General features: G+C 37.0%; 1 protein-coding gene and 1 long non-coding RNA gene across 4 annotated transcripts in view; both read right to left on the bottom strand.

The window, feature by feature from the left end:
- The window catches only part of LOC133528127 (nephrin-like), a 217,789-nt gene that overhangs the window by 132,385 nt on the left and 65,430 nt on the right, over positions 1 to 19,974 (bottom strand). The gene's annotated exons all lie outside the window — the stretch shown is intronic.
- On the bottom strand, positions 1,266 to 3,744 carry LOC133528356 (uncharacterized). The gene is made up of 2 exons (XR_009800986.1): positions 3,301 to 3,744; positions 1,266 to 3,196 (listed from the first exon to the last, which is right to left on the bottom strand). It is a non-coding gene; the product is annotated as an uncharacterized LOC133528356 (long non-coding RNA).

Here is a 19,974-nt window from a genome sequence, read left to right as displayed (position 1 = left end):
CCCTGGATATTGACATTACGAAAAATATTAGTACACAGTTTATTAACCATATAGCTATGCCCCTTCGTTTGACTCTTTCCGATTTTTATGATTACGATAAGAGTTGCGAGAGAAACATACATTACTTATATATAATACAAGAGACGGTTGTATGCCCGGGATCACGGATATAATGTTTTTGAATTTTTAGTTCTGTAAGTTTTTGAAGAAGAAGAAGAAGCGCTGGTGGCCTAGCGGTAAGAGCGTGCGACTTGCAATCCGGAGGTATCGACTTGCAACCCCCGCTCGTACCAATGAGTTTTCGGAACTTATGTACGAAATATCATTTGATATTTATCAGTCGCTTTTCGGTGAAGGAAAACATCGTGAGGAAACCGGACTAATCCCAACAAGGCCTAGTTTACCCTCTGGGTTGGAAGATCGGATGGCAGTCGCTTTCGTAAAAACTAGTGTCTACGCCAAATCTTGGGATTAGTTGTCAAGCAGACCCCAGGCTTCCACGAGCCGTGGCCAAATGCCTTGACAACGCGAGGAAGAAGAGGTGGCAAACATGCATACGGCCCGCCTGATTATAAGCGGTCCGTAGCCTGTGTACGCCTGCAACTCCAGAAGCCATGCACGTTGCCGACCCTGACACTCCGCACCCTCGCCCTCGTTGAGGTCTGGCAACTTTACTCTCCGGCAGGAACTTTACTTGAAAAGAAAATAAAGCATTCATACAAAATACAGTGGCAGTCAAAGAAAGTCCATGAAACAACAAAAGCAGCGTGTAGTGGACGGACGTTTGTGAACGAGAACGTTCATTTACTGATAGCATTCAGCCTTTGTCAGTGTTGGAGCTTGGAAGCTACTAGAATTACGGAGATTTAAATATATCATTCTGTTTACATGCTTAAAAATTGCATTTGTTTACCGTAAAAGAAAAAAATATCCGATTCGCTTCGGTCTTCCCTAATCAAAATAGATTTGACAATGCGTTCACCAATTATAACTAGATTTTTATCATGCCTAGATGAACACTAGTTTAAAAGAGGATTTTTGATCAAAACTAGCCTTAGCAAAGTCCTTAGTTTTCACCAAGGTCTTACGAAAAACTAGTTTTTAATACAGTTGCTCAAAAAGTGGTACTTTTTGTGGCTGCGTAGCGTGCGAGAAGCTCAATTTCTCGAACTAGTGCTTTCTACTTTTTAGTTCCAAACTATACTTTCGAAACGCAGTAATTTTATATTAGATTTTTTACTTGGAAATTATGAAATTAAAAAGGCTTACGAATACTAGGAGTATTTATTTAAAGTATTCATTAATATATAAATGACGAAAAAATATTAAGAATTTGCATTTTATAGCCTACTCTGTCTTAGGTATCTATGTATGAAATATTTACTTTCCTAAAAATCGTTCTTTGATTTGGCTGAATGATACAAGCATAGGTATGCCTAGAAAAAAAAGTTTAAAAGCAAATCAGCCCGCCCTTTTGAAATAACTTCTAACATTATTTAAACACATTAACGCATATAAATATATAATTTGGTACGAGAAGTTATAAAAAAATATTGAAAATGAGTGATTCAGACATTGATATGACACCACCAAACATTCGTGCTAGAGCAGCAATTGCCAATGACTGTGTTATTCCAGAAAAATCTAAAAACCAATATAATGCCGTCTATGTAAAATTTATCGAGTGGAAAACCTTACATAACGCAAAGTCTTTTTCAGAGACTGTTTTGATGGCCTATTTTCAAGAGCTGTCTGAAACCTATCGGCCATCAACATTATGGTCAAAATATTCTATGTTGAAAGCTGTTATAAAGTTAAAACATGACATAGATATAAAAACTTACACCAGATTGACTGCTTTCTTAAAAAGGCAAAGTGCAGGATTTCAGAGTAAAAAATCGAAGGTACTAACAGCTGAACAAATTGAGACGTTTATTAATGAAGCTCCAGGTCAGCAACATCTAGCTACAAAGGTATAAACTTAAATATAAATCTAATAAAATATGTACACAATTTAAGTAAATTAACTCTAAAAATAAAGTAGGAAGTTAAAAAAAATAGAATGAAATAAACAATTGTCTTACAATATATAATAAATATGTAACTTTGTTCATAGGTTGCTCTTATATTTGGAGTCTGTGGCGCATGCAGACGCGAAGAGCTCACAAATGTATCAGTAAAAGATATAGAAACACATGGGGACATACTTCTTGTCAAAATACCAAATACAAAAAATAAAATTCCCAGGTCCTTCACTATTGACGGCCCATTTGCAGAAATAGTCAAGAAATATCAGAGTCTGCGGTCTTCTAAGGGCAAAAGTGACCGTTTCTTTCAGAATTTTCAAAGAGGAAGGTGCACTGCCCAGGTAATAGGCTTAAACAAGTTTGGGAATATGCCGAGAGATATCGCTCAGTACTTAAATTTGCCTGATGCAAATCTTTACACTGGACATGCATTTAGGAGAACCTCTGCTACATTACTTGCCGACTCAGGAGCTGACATAACAACTTTGAAGAGGCATGGAGGTTGGCGGTCAAGTAATGTAGCAGAAGGATACATAGAAAACTCCGTTGATAACAAATTAAAGATTGGAAAACAAATTGCAAACCGCAAGAGCCCACAGAATTTTCTTCATCCACATTCCAATCTGGTCTTAATGTACCTGTTAATACTGAACCTCAACCAGGACCGTCACATGCTAACAACACTTTGGTTACACCCAGCCCTGTTAACCAACCAGGACCGTCACGTGCCAACAACACTTGGATTACACATAGCCCCTCTAACTTTGACCCACAGGAATTATCACAACAGCAGGAACCTGAAAATACACCATGCCTGACTAGTCAGACACTTAATTTACATGGAAGAACTCACAACATAACTATGAACTGCACTAATTGTACCATTAACTATAATTATTACTGAAAATAAAATATTTCTGATATCAACCTTGTTTTAATACAAATATATATTTTTTTAATTCTCATTTAATCACAAAAGCAAGTAATTCTTCTTAGACCTCATTTGATATAGTTCTCTTTTCATAATGTTAAACATAATCATCATTTCTTCTAAACATGGTCATCAACGTGGCACTTGAGCAGCAGTTGTATGTACATAGTAATTGACTGGTTGACTTCCTAGGAGCCGCTTTGAGTGAATATTATCCTTCCGCCAATTTGTTAGGGACCTGCAAAAAGTTAATAATTTAGTAACATTTATAGATTTCACCAGCTTCTTGTTCAAAAAATAACCTTAAACATAACTAATAATGTGATTTAATGTTTCTTTTACCTCTAATTATCCTTGAAAGTCTTCAAATATTCAAACAATTCATGATATTTTAGTTGTAAACGTGTCCTTGGTCACATGTCGCAGATCACAAATTTGGCACTAAAACTCTTGTTGCATGATCTGTTTCTGTTTGTTGATACTGTAATGTCTTGTACTTCTGTTTTGATAATGTTAAAGGTTCTAATTAATGTCGTTTCAGTATTATAATTAATTATCTGCATTCAATTTAGTTTCTCAACTCGAGGCCGATGGCGCTGATTCCAATAGTATGTTGTCACTGTCAGTGTCATTTGTAAAGTATGGGTTCGTTCAAAAATAACTTCGAAGCAAGCATATTTTATCGCAATAATATATTAATTTATTATTTTTTCGCAACTATATTAAAAAACGTCGTTTACAACTAGTGTGAAATAGAATGTCTTTTCACACTAGTTGTAAAATGTACTATTAAGTAGTGAAAACGAGTTTTCACTCAGGCGATACGGGAAACTAGTTTTAACTAGGCACAACGCGTTTCACAAAAAGGGGTTTTAACGGTAAAATATACAACAAAACCTTACTTTAAAAATCAACAGTCCTGAAATAAAAATAAAAGTCATTGGCACTTCGCGTCATTCCTAACTCTACACAGAAGTATCTCGACTCCGATACGATTGTTGGACGCCTCTAAGTTTCGCATTCTATTTGCGTCCAGCAATGTTAGCGCACCCATTTTTACTAACTAGGTAACAGGGACATCTACGTTATTCTACATCGTCAAAGAGTTGTTGAAATATCACGGTTTTAATAAAAGAAATTTACATTATTATTTACTTTAACATGAGGTCAATTCGAACGTAAGTTTAGACATCAAAATGATATCTAAATGATGTCATTTATTTATCATTCGCGCGTGCATTACGCTCGTAATTGTATTTTCTTAGCTGCTACATACTCGTAGCAGCCATTTTACCATACATATACAGGTCTTCCCAAGACTATGGGACATCAAGGGAAAGTACCTTAAATATCGTAGATGGGATATTTTGCTGAAAGAAGACTTTACGTTATTTTTAAAAGTCAGTAATTCTGCATTGAAAGACTTTCTAAGAATTACTTGCTTCGTCTGGGAATCGAACCGACTTAATAATTTTCTTGAAATTTGTCTTGTATGCTAGCACGCAAGTGATGTGTGCCCGCATGAACTCCTGCGCATATGGTTATAGTTTATGTGAATGTGCTAGGCTGGAGTCGGTCAGGACCGAAAAACTAAAAGGAATGAAATCCCACCACGGACCGAAAGGAACTAGTTCATCTTAAGCGCTCTTAATCGGCTTCGGTCCTTTAGTTCAGTAGTCGGTACGTCGGTACCTATAACAATATTATTATATAAAATTATAGAAACACTATATAACGGCAGCCACGGACCGGATCGATTTAGCTAGCTCCTTCCTTTCCTTCAGATCTCGAGATTTGCTCCTGAACTAAAGGAACTAAAAGAGAGAAGTAGTTCCTTTGTCCGATTGACCGAGATCGGAGCGCTCTTTAAAGACCAAGCGGGCACAACTCTAGAATGTGCTCGTCAAATAAACAGTATAGCAAAAAATGGGCTGTTTCATACATTTTGGATGGTCTGACGTTGACATTTTCTATGGGAGAGTGTATTTGTTGTTCTCGATTTCGGGGTTGGCCTAGTAAGAGTTGCAAAGTATAACCTATACATTTACATTGTAAATGATTGCAGGTGACTAAATGTACACCCAGGAGAAAACCCAATAACAATGTTCTTCATACAAATGAGAAAAACAGCAAACTATTGCAACCCTCATCCATATAGTTCACAATACACACATCTAAACAAAAAGTAATAAAAACAATAGCAACACCAAAATACAAATTAAATAAAGGGCAAAAAGTATAAATAAAAGGTAATGTTTTCTGTGTGCATTGCAGCAAAACAAAAGGGTTCTGGCTCAGTAATACGCTCCACTCTTTTGGGTGAAGCACTGATAATTCTCATATCATCCACGCCACGATGACGCGCAGATTTGTCAAATTCAACCTTTAATAACATGGCAATACGCGTCCAGGCACGCGTCTTCCTGAATGACACGATCTATATAAATAAGATTATATTGGAATCACGTTCACATTTACGCTCTCAATAAAATCTCAAGTTCATAAAGCAATCGTTGATGACATCTGGCGCGATATTGCATCGCAAGTAGCCCCTTATGATCCGACTAGTTACAGATATATTTGAAAATAGACTTCGCATGTATCTCATGTATAACAGCGCGGCTTACGTGGGCGATGACTCGCGAATGCGACGCGGCGCGGCGGCCCAACGGCATTCGGAGATCGCCCACGTAGGACACTTCCATAGGTATCAAATGATTTAATTCACCCGCGCCGCGCCGCGCCGCTTCGCGTTCGCAAGTTATTCGCTCGGGTAAGACACTGCCTAAGAAAGCATACCAACTACCTATAACGTTTCCACGTCTAGTGACAAACATGTTGCCCTAGGCTGCGTTTACAGCAGAGATATGCGAGGGTGCGTAGTGAGGGATGTGTTAAAAACAAAAAATCACTTCATTTTGTTTTTGACGACCGATCTGGCCTAGTGAGCCTGCCCTATGAAGCCAATGGTTCTGGATTCGGATCCCGGTTGCATATATTTGTGCGATGAGCGCAGATATTTGTACCTGAGTCAGGAATGTTTCCTATGTATTTAAGTATTTGTATATTACATATATTGTTGTCTGAGTACCCACAACACAAGCCTTCTAGGCTTACCGTGGGACTTAGTCAATTTGTGTAAGAATGTCCCTATAATATTTTATTTATTTATTTATTATTATTTATTTGTTTTCCTCGCTCAGCGTGTAGTGATAATATTATTTCATAACAAACACATACCTCGCTACGTATCCTCACTCATTTATTCTGTAAACGCAGCCTAAATCAACATGTTTGTCACCGTTAGACTATTTTAACAGGTAAATTTTTTGGGTATTTTAATTTTTTTCCATCTTATGTGAAAAAATCATGATTTGTCCATGACCTATTGAAAATAGTTATGTTATTTTTTTTTTGCCTCTACCTCTAGTCTTGCTGGTAGGGACAAAATAAATAATTCTCATATTTATTGGACACACCTGTGGTCTGTTAATTTCTATTTCTAAACATCACTATTTCATCTATTATCAAAAGAGATAGGTAAGTAGGTACTTTATATGCACGAACATATATGTTAACAAAACATTTCACTCCGTTATGCAAAAAAATGCTACAAAAATGTTTTAACAAATACAAACAGGTTTATCCAGTAATATTCCGTATAACCTAAGACTCGTATAGAACTATTACTCGATAAGATTGTTTTGACATATTTAAGTATTTGACTGGTCTACATATATATGTCTGTGCCTCTTATCCGCTTCGCATGCAGACGAAGTTTGCATTCGTAAGGGTACGATATCGGAACTAACTTTATACTCGTATGTATAATACGAGAATTATGCAGGTGTCGAAGTTTACCTCAAACTTGTATATAGACAGAGGAAATTCTGAATGTTTCGTATGTTTCGAGGATGCACTTAAGTACTAGCTCAGGAAATCCTTGATAAGTTACGATTTACGAATTAAACCTGGAATCTAGAAATGGTTTACAACGGCTAATATTTTCTCAATCTTGCAATGAAATGTTGACATGACTTACTTCAAATTAGGTCCGAAAATACTACGTATCAGGTGCGATGAGTGAACATGATATGTAAAGGAATTTCATACAGTCTTACACACCTAGGCCTGTAAAGTTAACCTTTTTTTTAATACTACGTCGGTGGCAAACAAGCATACGGCCCGCCTGATGGTAAGCAGTCTCCGTAGCCTATGTACGCCTGCAACTCCAGAGGAGGTACATGCGCTTTGCCGACCCTAACCCCCGCCCACCCCTCGTTGAGCTCTGGCAACCTTACTCACAGGCAGGAACACAACACTATGAGTAGGGTCTAGTGTTATGTGGCTGCGATTTTCTGTAAGGTGGAGGTACTTTCGTACCTTTACAATCAATATGGAAGGCGCTACGAACCTCATACTATTGTCACCGTGACATGGTCCGAAATGGTACTGAAATTAAATTCCTTGACCGTAAAATAAGGACGCTAATCACGAAGAATTTCGTATTATGACCCGCCTGTTTCTATCTCTATCGCACGTGCATATTGCTGTCCCGCTCACGCGGTGGCATTGACCGCCAGCATCATGGGCGGACAGCAATATATGCATGCGCATGTCACGCGCGTGACATGCGCGTCAGTATACGAAATTCTTCGTGTTTAGCGCACTTAATTTAGTAATTGTACAATAGAGAGAGAATACAGTAAATAAAAATAAATAAATATTATAGGACATTATTACACAAACTGACTAAGTCCCACAGTAAGCTCAATAAGGCTTGTGTTGAGGGTACTTAGACAACGATATATATAATATATAAATATTTATAAATACTTAAATACATAGAAAACACCCATGACTCAGGAACAAATATCCATGCTCATCACACGAATAAATGCACTTACCAGGATTTGAACCCGGGACCATCGGCTTCGTAGGCAGGGTCACTACCCACTAGGCCAGACCGGTCGTCAAATAAAAAATAAGAGTAAATTGTTAAATAAGTTTCCAATGCTTTTTATGCATGTTGGGGTAAGAATTTTTTTTTCATATATTTTTACCTTTTCTATTAAGCTATTGACGGACGAACAGACGGAAGGAAGAATACAGAAAAAACTTTATATATATATATATTTAAATGAAACCCTAAAACCGTAATTTATTAGATACTAAACAATAAAATTAAACGCTTCAGTAGGGAATGAGTAATACTAAGCAAAAATGACGTCATCAATTCTACCCTTCATTAAAACGATGAGTTATTATCATTACACAATTGTGTTAATACGCAAAGGAAATATATATAATTATCTCCATATGAAGTTATGCCCTTTTTGAATTGGGAATGTGTAAGCCAGCGAATGCTTATTAATAGTTTTAAAACCGCAGTTTTTTATGACTTGGAGCTTTATGAGGGTCAACGACATCAAACGTATGGACTAGGTACGCACTAAACACTTCAGGAAAGCGTCACTAAATATGGCGACACCAAAACTTTAATGTTGCGGCTCCCGTGAACTTTTTTTTTTTAAATATTATAGGACATTATTACACAAATTGACAAGTCCCACAGTAAGCTCAATAAGGCTTGTGTTGAGGGTACTTAGACTACGATATATATAATATATAAATATTTATAAATACTAAAATACATAAAAAACACCCATGACTCAGGAACAAATATCCATGCTCATCCCACGAATAAATGCCCTTACCAGGATTTGAACCCGGGACCATCAGCTTCGTAGGCAGGTTCACTACCCACTAGGCCAAACCGGTCGTACTTGGTCACTTTTTCTGTAGTGTGACATTAATTTCTGTTTATAACGTCAATGTTCACTAAAATATCCGTTTTCCTTGGCAAAGCAAAATAAGTTTACTTTGAAGCTTATAATCGCTGAGTGTGGCATACGACTACGGCTGTCCTCAGAATAATATATGTCTATGAATGTTTACACCGTGGGCTCGAATAATCCAACTTAAAGGTGTATTATTTTTTTCTGAAATCGGTTATGTTTTAGAGTCCTTAGAGATAATGACAATGATGCTGCCACTTAGTTTAGACATATATCTACTGATACACATTGAAGTTATAATGGAATCTCGCTAAATGTATTTTTTAAATTCTACGCTATTTTTGGCAATAGGCTCTGAAGTCTTATATCCTGACATTTAATCCTGCCAATATCATTTGACAATGACGCGCTGCACACGACAAGCGTAGCGTTCAAAAGGTTATAAGTAATATTATTCACAGTACATATGGGGCTACTTTATAGCACTAGTGCGAGAAGTAGCATATTACGTTACTGGGTGCCGTTCAATTTTAATACAAACTTTTAGCATAATTTCATTTAAGTACTATTGAAACTCATAATAAACATTATGTATAAAAACAAAACATATAAAGTTGTTAGTCATACTAATTTAATGACAGAATGCTCTATCATCATAAAAACATTCTTCATAACAATCCTTAGGAATAATTTTACTTGTTATAACATACATTTCGTATAATAATTAAAATATAGTACTAAATTTTAACGAATGGTGACATAGTGTTCTATGATAAATATACTTGGTGTCAATCAAACTATTAAATTATACAACAATCTACCTATTCAACTTTAAAGCTGGTCGCCGTTAGGTACGACGACGAGCGAAGCGAGGAGGAGTGTTAGGTAGAACTGCGACCATATGGGGAGAACCATATGTCTTGGAAATTGTATTTTTGCTTGTTCATTTTCACTAGGCGTTTATATGAAGTTTATCTGAATCCTTTAGGAACCACAAAGGTTCCAACTCACACTGGCCGCTGCTTTGCGGTAAAATGATATATGTCGACAGATGTAAAGTACGGATGTAGGTCAGTTTGACGCTTAGAAAAATCGATTATGTTCCATGCAAATATAATGTTTTATGTTTTTTTATTAATTAGTAATTCAGTGTTGTTAAACTTTCTGCAAACTCAATCAAATAAAGTTTATGAACGATTTCCCGTGGTTTGATTGTGAAACCACACCTTCAATATTATGCTGTTGGTTTTCATGAATAAAAAACGTTCTGAGTATAAAATAGTATACAAAGTGAACATTATACTGGTTGCCTGTTATGCAAATACATTACTATGCTACTAAACTATAATTACTTTCGAAATTATGCAATTCGTTTTTATTGTATTTGTTTTTATACCAAATCATAATTTCTGCATTTCAAAATTATGCAATTCAAATTATGCAAAATGAAATTTCGCAAATTGTTATTATTAAAAACATTACACACCCTACGTTACTGTGTCGAACATTTAAAGGGCCATATGTACTGTAAAACGTTGTACGATACATGTGCGAATAGGTAATTCGCATTTCGTGTCGATTTAAAACACTCCCTTCGGTCGTGTTTTAATTTATCGCCACTCGTTTCGAATTTCCTATTTTTCGCACTTGTATCGTAATGTACTATATTATATTGTGCAACGAGGGGGGTAAGTAAAACATCGCGAGTTCTATAGATGCACGACAGTCGCAGGCTGGAGTACGATTAAAGATTCGAGCTTGCAAAATTCTTACCCCCGGAATTACACACAATGTTTTTCATCACAATTACAAAGAAAAACTACATTTTAAGCGAAATAATTCTTAAATACGGTGACATTTCAAACATTCCTCCGCCATATTGTCATTCTTTAACAGGTTAGGCATCGAAGGCACAGACCTATCCGGTATTCAGCTACGATTGAAAATTGTGTAAAAATATTTTAAATATCTAAGAAATTAATCAAATTAGATATTTTTTTTACATAAACAATAAAAATAAATTATAAACGTCAGAAATTTAAAAGTAAAAATCATTTATACCTACTTGGTTCGTATGAATTAGTGACACAATTTAAAAAAAAACGCGGAAATTATAGGTTTTATAATCCATAACTCCCGCGGGAACTATACATGCCTTTGTCCTTCAGTGTAGCTGCATGAAATAACATTTTTTTCGAGCAAGTGTGATGAAAAAATATTAGCCCCAACCAACGTATTGTTTGGTGGGTATTTAAAATGATTCGCCCACTAGTCGCGACAAGTAGACACATTCAGCAGCAACCATAGAGAATATTAACAACAGTCCATATGTTTCGTTCATCAATGGCAAAATATTTACGGCAGTATATTAACAGCTGGTCTAATTTGTCATTTCTGTTGACAGTTATATTACGCGGTCTGATCTTCTTAACTAGGTTAATGTTATAGAGTGCTCACTCCATACATCAGTTTTCTTGTTTAATAAATAATTGGTTGTATGGGAGGGACGGTAAAACGTATTAGTAATAAGTTTTAAACTCGGTTTAAAGATAATACTTAGTATGAGCGAGATGAATAGAATAGTAGTTTATGTGTCTGCTACATAATAAAAGGCATTAAAATACACGAGTGTGGGTTTAAGAAACGAACGAAGCGAGTTTCTTAAAAAGATCACACGAGTGTTTTAATACTTTATTATGTACAGTTACATACACTATTTTATCTACACACATATTATAAACTTTCTATGATATATTCACTAACCCAAATTACGGCCAACGTTGAGCATCTTTGCTCTCTTGGTGGAATTCGCGGAAATATTTTTATCGCTCATTTTACACGCATCTTTTGCAATAGTTACTTTAAAAACAACAAAACATATTCATTTTATACTTAAAACTAATGGTGGTAAATGAAAACTTTTTTCCCGCATGTCATGCATTCGTAGTTTTTTTTTAATTCACAGACAAACTAGAGTCGGGGGCCTATTTCCGTATCATTCGATACAAACTAACATGCGAGATAAGTCAAAATTTGTTGCAATTGACATTTAATTTCAAACAAAAAAGGCATCTCGACTGATATTAGAATAGAGGTCAAATCGAATAGCTTTTTTTCCCGAGATGTTCCAAATTTGAATGTATAACCACATCGATTTTGATGTAGTTATGTATGAAGCAATTACAACATCATCACAGATAAGAAATTTGTTGTAACAAAACAGTTTATCGTAATGTTGGTCTTTATTTACGGATTTTAGAAGCATCATAGAGGGTTTATGATATGTGTGTAGATAAAGTTAGTTACGCAACGCACATGCTATCGATTATACCAGTATTAAACTGGTGGTAACCGTATAGAACTACGCTGTATGTTTAAATGTAGTTATGACACACTGATTTAAACGTTCACGGTTTTTACATTATAGAAAAATTATTAAATTATAGAAAAATCGTCAGGTGAACAAGTCTGCTGTCTGAGCATTTACTGGAGTCAGGACCAAACCACTGGATCGAGCTGCATAACCCTAAAATCCTTTCCACGTGTCGCCATTTCCAGCAGAAAAGTGCGGGAAGCCATTGAAAAAAAAAAAAAAAACATTACAATTTAAATCGGGACGAGGGTTTGGGGATCTCGTCCACGTGGAATCCAGTCACTAGTATATGTGAGCGGGAACGGATGTCGACAGTCGAAAAATCGAATATCGTTAGTGTTAATGTGTCGACAGAATAACATCCCTAGTGCGCAAAACGTTCAAGCTAAAAAAACAAGACCTAGTGCGGTTATTCGAAAAACTCGCGCGACTAGAAGATGTTGATGTCAACTTTAGCCACGGGGCCAACGCCGTCCTCGAAACGTCGGAGGTAAATTTAAAACTCAATACGCGATTAAGTTCCGTTTCCATAATTTAATAATGTGTAGTTATGACATTTAGTATCAAGCACATATTTCGAGCGATATCATGTTTTGTTTATTTCAACTGACTGACGATTATTACTACCACATTGAGTAAACAGTGGGAATGTGGCTTTAATGCCGACATCGACATGTTTAATTATCGTTTTAAGTAGGGCAATGTATCTACGTAATGTTGAATAAATGCATCAACATCATCATTATTATTAGGACCCGGGTATGTCCTTCAACTACGTCCAATAGAGAGATATGGGCATTGTGAATGTCATCTCGCTTTGTGTGGTAGGGCACAGCACAGCGGATGTCATTCCAGATCTAGAGCAGAGCCTAACTGGGGAAGTACACCTTTCAGAAAACCGCAGCCAAATAACACTAGACCCTACTCATAGTGTTGTGTTCCTGCCGGTGAGATTATTTAGAAGTACTGTTAGGTCTTACGTCAATTCAAATATTATATGTCAAGGAATAAAAAGACGATCCTGTAAGCTGTTTTTTTATTATATATTCATGCTGATGTTCGCCAAATATACCACAGAGCATATTTAATTAAAAAAATAGTGGAAAGTATATGTTAAGTTTTATTTTCAGATAAAAAAAAAATCACGACCGAAAATTATTCAACACCTTCAGGAAATACGATTCTTTCTTTACCGTGTACGTTAGGTACCATTTTACGATACAATCTTTCTTCTTATTTGTGTATTAATCAGACACATTTTATATCATTATTAATTGTTCATTATCATTATTAATTGTTCATTATCATAATCCAGATCATGTTCTAATAATCCCAAATGCATTATTCAAACACGTTCGGTACTCCGTATGTTCAGAAGTCGCCATCTTGAGAACAGATCTGCAAATATGCGCCGCATAGGATTACACGGCACTTGAAATGAGTGGATATATCTGTGATAACTCTCTGTCTGTCCGTTGCGACTTGGGTGGTGCAAAGAGAAATTTATTGGTGATTGACAACATCGTGAGAATTTTCAATATAACTTGGAACCATAATCATAATAATCATTTATTTGTAAAGCTAATTTACAATTCACTAATAATAATAAAAAATGTCAATACTTTCAATAGAGAGTAATCAAAGTAAATAGCACAATTATTAATTGGTCATTATGAACTCGTCATAATTGTAGAACGGGCGCTCAATAAGCCAACTTCTTAGGCGATGTTTAAAGCTGCTTACGCTACGAACCCACTTTCGTTTAAGGAGTGTGACAGTAGATGTCGCTAGGCGCAATTATTATCAAGGTTATGGTGAGGAGGGGTTCTCGGTAGGCTGCGATTGCGAATCCGAGTCTCGCTTTTTCCACTTTTCTTTGTATGAAAATGTTAATTAAACGAGTGTTTTGGTTTATGTATGATTGAGTTGGGTTGTGTGAGAATAAGTTATTTGCAAAAAATTCATTTTTGGTACAAATTTTTATCGCTGACTGTACTTTTCTTTCCATGGGCAACTAATACCCATCGAGACAATTCTAAAAACCCCAAACACATTTCGGTTGCGTTGTTTTATCACAGAGTTCCTATGTCTCAATCATCAGATCAGCTCCATGATACCATAGCTTCATCGGAAACCGGGAAGTGGGATTTTGTCTTGCAAGATTTGACCCGTACAAACATAACAAAATCGATGGAGTTTGCTTTTCACTGAATAAGGCAAAAAGCGTACTTATTGTGTATCGTGTGAATGTATATAAAAATTAAAAGCTAAATACAGATGGCGCCCTTGGCAAAACGTTCCATTGCAGATCAGATTTGACAGATATACGTGTTTCAATACCCCCTGGCGTTTGAATAAAATTAAATCACAAATAGCAAAATCGCAAAACATGGAGCTTTAAAGGGAGTTTGGAGTTTTATTTTCTACCCCATTCAGGAGCTCTTTAATCGTTTTTTTTTTGCATTTGTACATATTTATTAAAAAAAACCGGACAAGTGCGAGTCAGACTCCCCAACAGAGGGTACCGTACAAAATTAACTTATTCCTTTCTTTTTACAAATTTATAGTTTTTAAACCATTATCTATACTTGTAGTATAAACCGATATTACTTGCCAAATTTCATAGTTCTAGGTCAACGGGAAGTACTCTATAAAATTTGATTCCCTTGAGTGTGTCGTATATTTCGATTTGTTTTATGTGACATAAACGGCCGTATCTTTTTTTCACGTAAACTTAGAGGTTTGATTTATTCACAGCTTCAAGGGACTGTAGACTTGAGTATATGGTTTTAATTTCAACTGTATACCTCCACGAGTTCCGAAGATAAAGGATCTTGACAGATAGATGCAGGAGCGGACGGACCTATAAGGCCCACGTATTTTTGTAACTTACTGTAAGTTTCAAAAATACCTGGTCTTCATTCCACAAAACTTTACACTTATCAAAATATGAACAATTAATTTTAAAACAGGCGTTAGAAGCGAGCAAACCCACAGGTATAAGTTGTACCACTCAAGACATATCGCCCCACTGAACCAGAGCTACCGTGTATTCGTGATTCCCTTTGCAAACATACTTAATGCCAGTCAAAAAACTTAGTCAAACGCTCAAACCTGAATTGACATATTTTATGACATAAGAAGCAAACGGGCAAACTAATCACCATGATGGTAATAACAACTCCACGGCCGATTCGGCCGCGGTGACTACTATCAACTCCGTTGCTGTCTCTGGTGTGCTCGCAAGTGACTGACGTAGCCGATCTTGTTACGAAAAGTTCGTGAACATTGCGGGCATGTGAGCACACCATTTGTGTAATTATAGTGTATTGCCGCAGGTGGTCAGGTTTTTATATCGTCGCGCTTGGCATCCAGCTTCCAGCAAATTCAGCTACTTTGGCATTTACTGTAGCCCGCCACTCCGTTAGTATGGCTGCCTGCTGCTCCTATCGCGAGAGCTCTATACGACACTTTTTCATGTGCCGCTTAAGCACATCTTTGTACCTGAGGAATTGGCCACCTTGTTTCCGCTTGCTCTCCTCGAGCTAAGAATAAAAGATGCGCTTAGCCACACGCTGGTCGTTTATCCGCGATCACCGAGCAATTACCGTCACCCATTGACACTTCTAACACCGAAGGGGCTGCAAGAGTGTTACCGGCTTTTAAGACTGGAATACGCTCTTTTCTTAAAGATTTGAAGGTCGTCTCGGCACGGGAATCCACAAACGCTCACTTATGGAGAATAACTGGACAAGCACCCGTACACAAAGAGCTCCAGACGCAGAAATGGCATTAGATAGGGCATATCCTCAGGAGACCTGACACTCACCCTATCCAAAGTGGCCCTGACCTGGACGACGCCCGGCAAACGGAAACATGGTCACCTTAAATTTACTTGGCGCCGTTATGTGGAGCAAGAGCGGGTGTATTGGGTATGGGGTGGGACGTTACCCAAACTTCCCTGAATAGGAGTCAGTGGAAGAATATGATTCGAGCTCTACACCCCAGTAATACGGTAACAGGATGAAAAGAAGAAGATCGGTCCGAAAATAGCTCGAGCGACAATTTAGGTACCGCAAGAGATATCAGTAATAGAAAAACACAATTTGACAGCAAGAAAAATATGATCTATTTTGCTTATTTTCCTAAATGATTTCTAAACTGAATATATATATATATATATATATATATAAATATATATATATTTATATATATATATATATTTATATATATATATACTAATTTTTAACACGCAGACGTTTCTGCTTGTTAAAAATTAATTTAGTATGGGTAACACATCGTTACTGGTGAATTTCCAATATGACTTGGAACTCCGGTAGCCGTCTAAGAAGTGTAACATTCTTACGGTAGATGTTGGGTCCCCTAGACCCCTATGGTGGAAAATTTGCTGCCTATGGGTGAGGTCTTGGTGGCTCAGATGGCAGAGCGCTGGAGTATCTCTCCAGAGGCCGTGAGTTCAAGTCTCACCCAAGACAGTAATTTTTCCACTTTTAAATTTAAAAACATATATATGATATTATCACAATTGGCCCTTTCTTTTTATAAATAAAATGTTACAGTTTACAAAACTTTTTTTGTAATTTACTCCCCAAAAGTGGCTCCTATGTCTTTGGGTCACAGACTTAAATAGTGTAACAAATTAAAATTGTTTGGTCCATTGATTTCGGAGCAAATAGGCTGTGACATATGGACAGACAGACGCGCGAGTGATCCTATAAGGGTATCGATTTATTCTTTTGAGGTACGGAACCTTAAAAATCTACAATAAAATGAAAATCGGACCATCTACGCTTGGTAGCGATGGGAACAAGCTAGCTGCCGCCTGTTTGCGCAGCAATTTGCCACCTGCGAATATGCAGGAACCACATTTGTTGAATTTTGACGCTCTCCTTGTTCAGATACCTGTCTGGAATCTAGCATTTTGTTATAGTGTTTTTGTTTTTCCGTACGTATAATTTGTGTAATTTATTATACACAATATGAATAAATGAAATCAATTATCACTCGAAAGCGAAAGATATTTCGTAAAATACGAAATTAATGCATGAAGTTATACCTAAAGTGGAGGGCGCTCTCACTTTTTTTGCCATACTAAATTGAACCTTATCACCGAGCTGAAAAGTTGTTCGTACCAAACTAGATAAAATGTACTCAATTCGCCTAGGTATACATTCGTGACACGCACACATTGAAACCGTCCTCCATTGCAGTGTCACAGCTGGTCACAGTGCAACATATTGACAGCTCAGTTTTTTTTTAATACTACGTCGGTGGCAAACAAGCATACGGCCCGCCTGATGGTAAGCAGTCTCCGTAGCCTATGTACACCTACAACTCCAGAGGAGTTACATGCGCGTTGCCGACCCTAAACCCGCCCCCCCTCGTTGAGCTCTGGCAACCTTACTCACCGGCAGGAACACAAAACTATGAGTAGGGTTTAGTGTTATTTGGCTGCTGTTTTCTGTAAAGTGGAGGTACTTCTCCAGTTGGGCTCTGCTCTAGATCTGGAATGACATCCACTGGCTGTGCCCTACCACACAAAGCGAGATGACATTCACAATGTCCATACCTCTCTTTTGGACGTAGTTTAAGGTCGTACCCGGATCCAAGGACGGACGGACGGAGTTTGTTTACATATTCTTACCTACATTGAAGAGGCTCGTGATACGGCATCTCGTCTTATACTGGTGATGCATTAACGTCGGTAAGTCACTCTGAAGATGTTGCTATGAAACTAGAAAGCCTTTTGATGTGCCCAAAACGGCACAACATACTTGTCTACATTATACACTTATATAAACTCACCGTCTGTGGACGGGATGGCGGTTTTGTTTGAGTAAAATATCATGTTTGAGTAAAATATCATCGGCTACAGACGTGGTGCCATATCATGAGGCTCTCCATTTACGTCTCTCGACGGACTGTCCGTGAACGTGTTAAGGGGATAAGTTCGCCTTTGTACATATTTATTGTATCTCCGTCTTATGTACTTGTTTTGTGCAATAAAGTGTTTACTACTACCACTACATGGGTACATCTAACATTGTAAAATATAGGCCAAGTTTCATACAAAATTGCACAACTGAATCTTTTCCACGTGGCGCCCAAGACCAGAACTAATTTTGTTTGATTCTTGGCTCTCGGCCAATCGGGTCCCTAAATATCTGATGTCGCCGAGTGCATTTGGGACAGTTAGGGGACCTATTTTTAGAACTGTTTGGATACAAACACGTTGGTGGGGTTTTGGTGTAGTTAATTGGTTTTATGGTTGTTTATAGCGGTTGAAGTATTTTTCAACTTTGTAGGTGATTTAAGTGGTACCTTGTGTTTTATTTGCATACAGCTGGCGACGTCAATATACGTAAAGTACTCTTTTACTATTAAATTTAAATTAATTAATTTAAATTATTTATTTTCGTATAATATACAGGTGTTTATAAAGTAGGGGATAGTGCTACCCGGTAAGCAAAATTTGCCTGTATTGGGCAACACCGCTCTTCCTTAATTTACAGATTGTCACACGAAAATTTAAGTAAGTCTAATAATATGTGTATACAATTAAAATCACATATGACAATTGTTTATAGAACTAGGTAAGTATCGGGGTTGTCAGACATGCAGTAGAAAATAGTAAAAAAGTAAAAAAAAAAGGAATAATGGAGCCAGTAATTGTGTGTGTGTGCGTGTGTGTGTGTGTGTGTGTGTGTGTGTGTGTGTGTGTGTGTGTGTGTGTGTGTGTGTGTGTGTGTGTGTGTGTGTGTGTGTGTGTGTGTGTGTGTGTGTGTGTGTGTGTGTGTGTGTGTGTGTGTGTGTGTGTGTATGTATTTAGTAAGTCGATGTGTGGATCTTTAGTAAGATATAGTATGTTTTAATTTTGTAAGTCTTCTGTTTCCTCGTAGCTTTTCGACTTTAACCATTTTATGATTGCTGATTTACACTCGTAGTGAAGTTTTGGGTAAATATTTAGGCACCTGTTGACTTTGTTATAAATGTGACTAGACTTCAAATTGTATTGTGAGCGCGCAAACTTGGTTTTAGTTTTAGTTATACTAGCAACGTTTTTTATTGTCCTTCTGGAGTCATATTCGGCACTGTAAGATGGGTTTTATGTTTTTTTAAAGTGATTTGTAGAATATATAGTTTCCTTATTGATAATAGGTCGCTTAGTTGGTATAATGATTCGGTCGGGAAAAGGATTTTTTTAAAATAAATTGTTTTTAAGAGTGCACGCTGAGCTCTTTCCAGGCTAATAAGTCGAGTTTTAGCAGCTCCACCCCAGACAGATATGCAGTACACCAAGACTCATTCATTCATAAATCATTTATTCCGAATAAGTAAGATTCATATAAGTTAGTATTCTTATATAATAATTCAGCCTATATACGTCCCACTGCTGGGCACAGGCCTCCTCTCATGTGCGAGAGGGCTCGGGCTATAGTCCCCACGCTAGCCCAATGCGGATTAGGGACTTCACATACACCTTTGAATTTCTACGCAGATGTATGCAGGTTTCCTCACGATGTTTTCCTTCACTGAAAAGCTAGTGGTAAAATAAATATCAAATGATATTTCGTACATAAGTTCCGAAAAACTCATTGGTACGAGCCAGGATTTGAACCCGCGACCTCCGGATTGAAAGTCGGACGTCATTCACAGTATTCTTATACCTTAGATTTATTGAATTACGTACTTCTTATTTGCCTATTGTATTTTTATAAAATTGCTATTGCGATAGTGAACACATCAGCAGATGTTGTCCGGTAGCAGCTTTTATTAAATTGATAGCTGTACTTTTAACATAACATTGTGTGCACACGGCAACCA

Source organism: Cydia pomonella, chromosome 19 (genome assembly GCF_033807575.1).
Source record: "Cydia pomonella isolate Wapato2018A chromosome 19, ilCydPomo1, whole genome shotgun sequence".
Taxonomy (NCBI): domain Eukaryota; kingdom Metazoa; phylum Arthropoda; class Insecta; order Lepidoptera; family Tortricidae; genus Cydia; species Cydia pomonella.
This window is presented reverse-complemented; position numbering and strand designations above follow the sequence as displayed.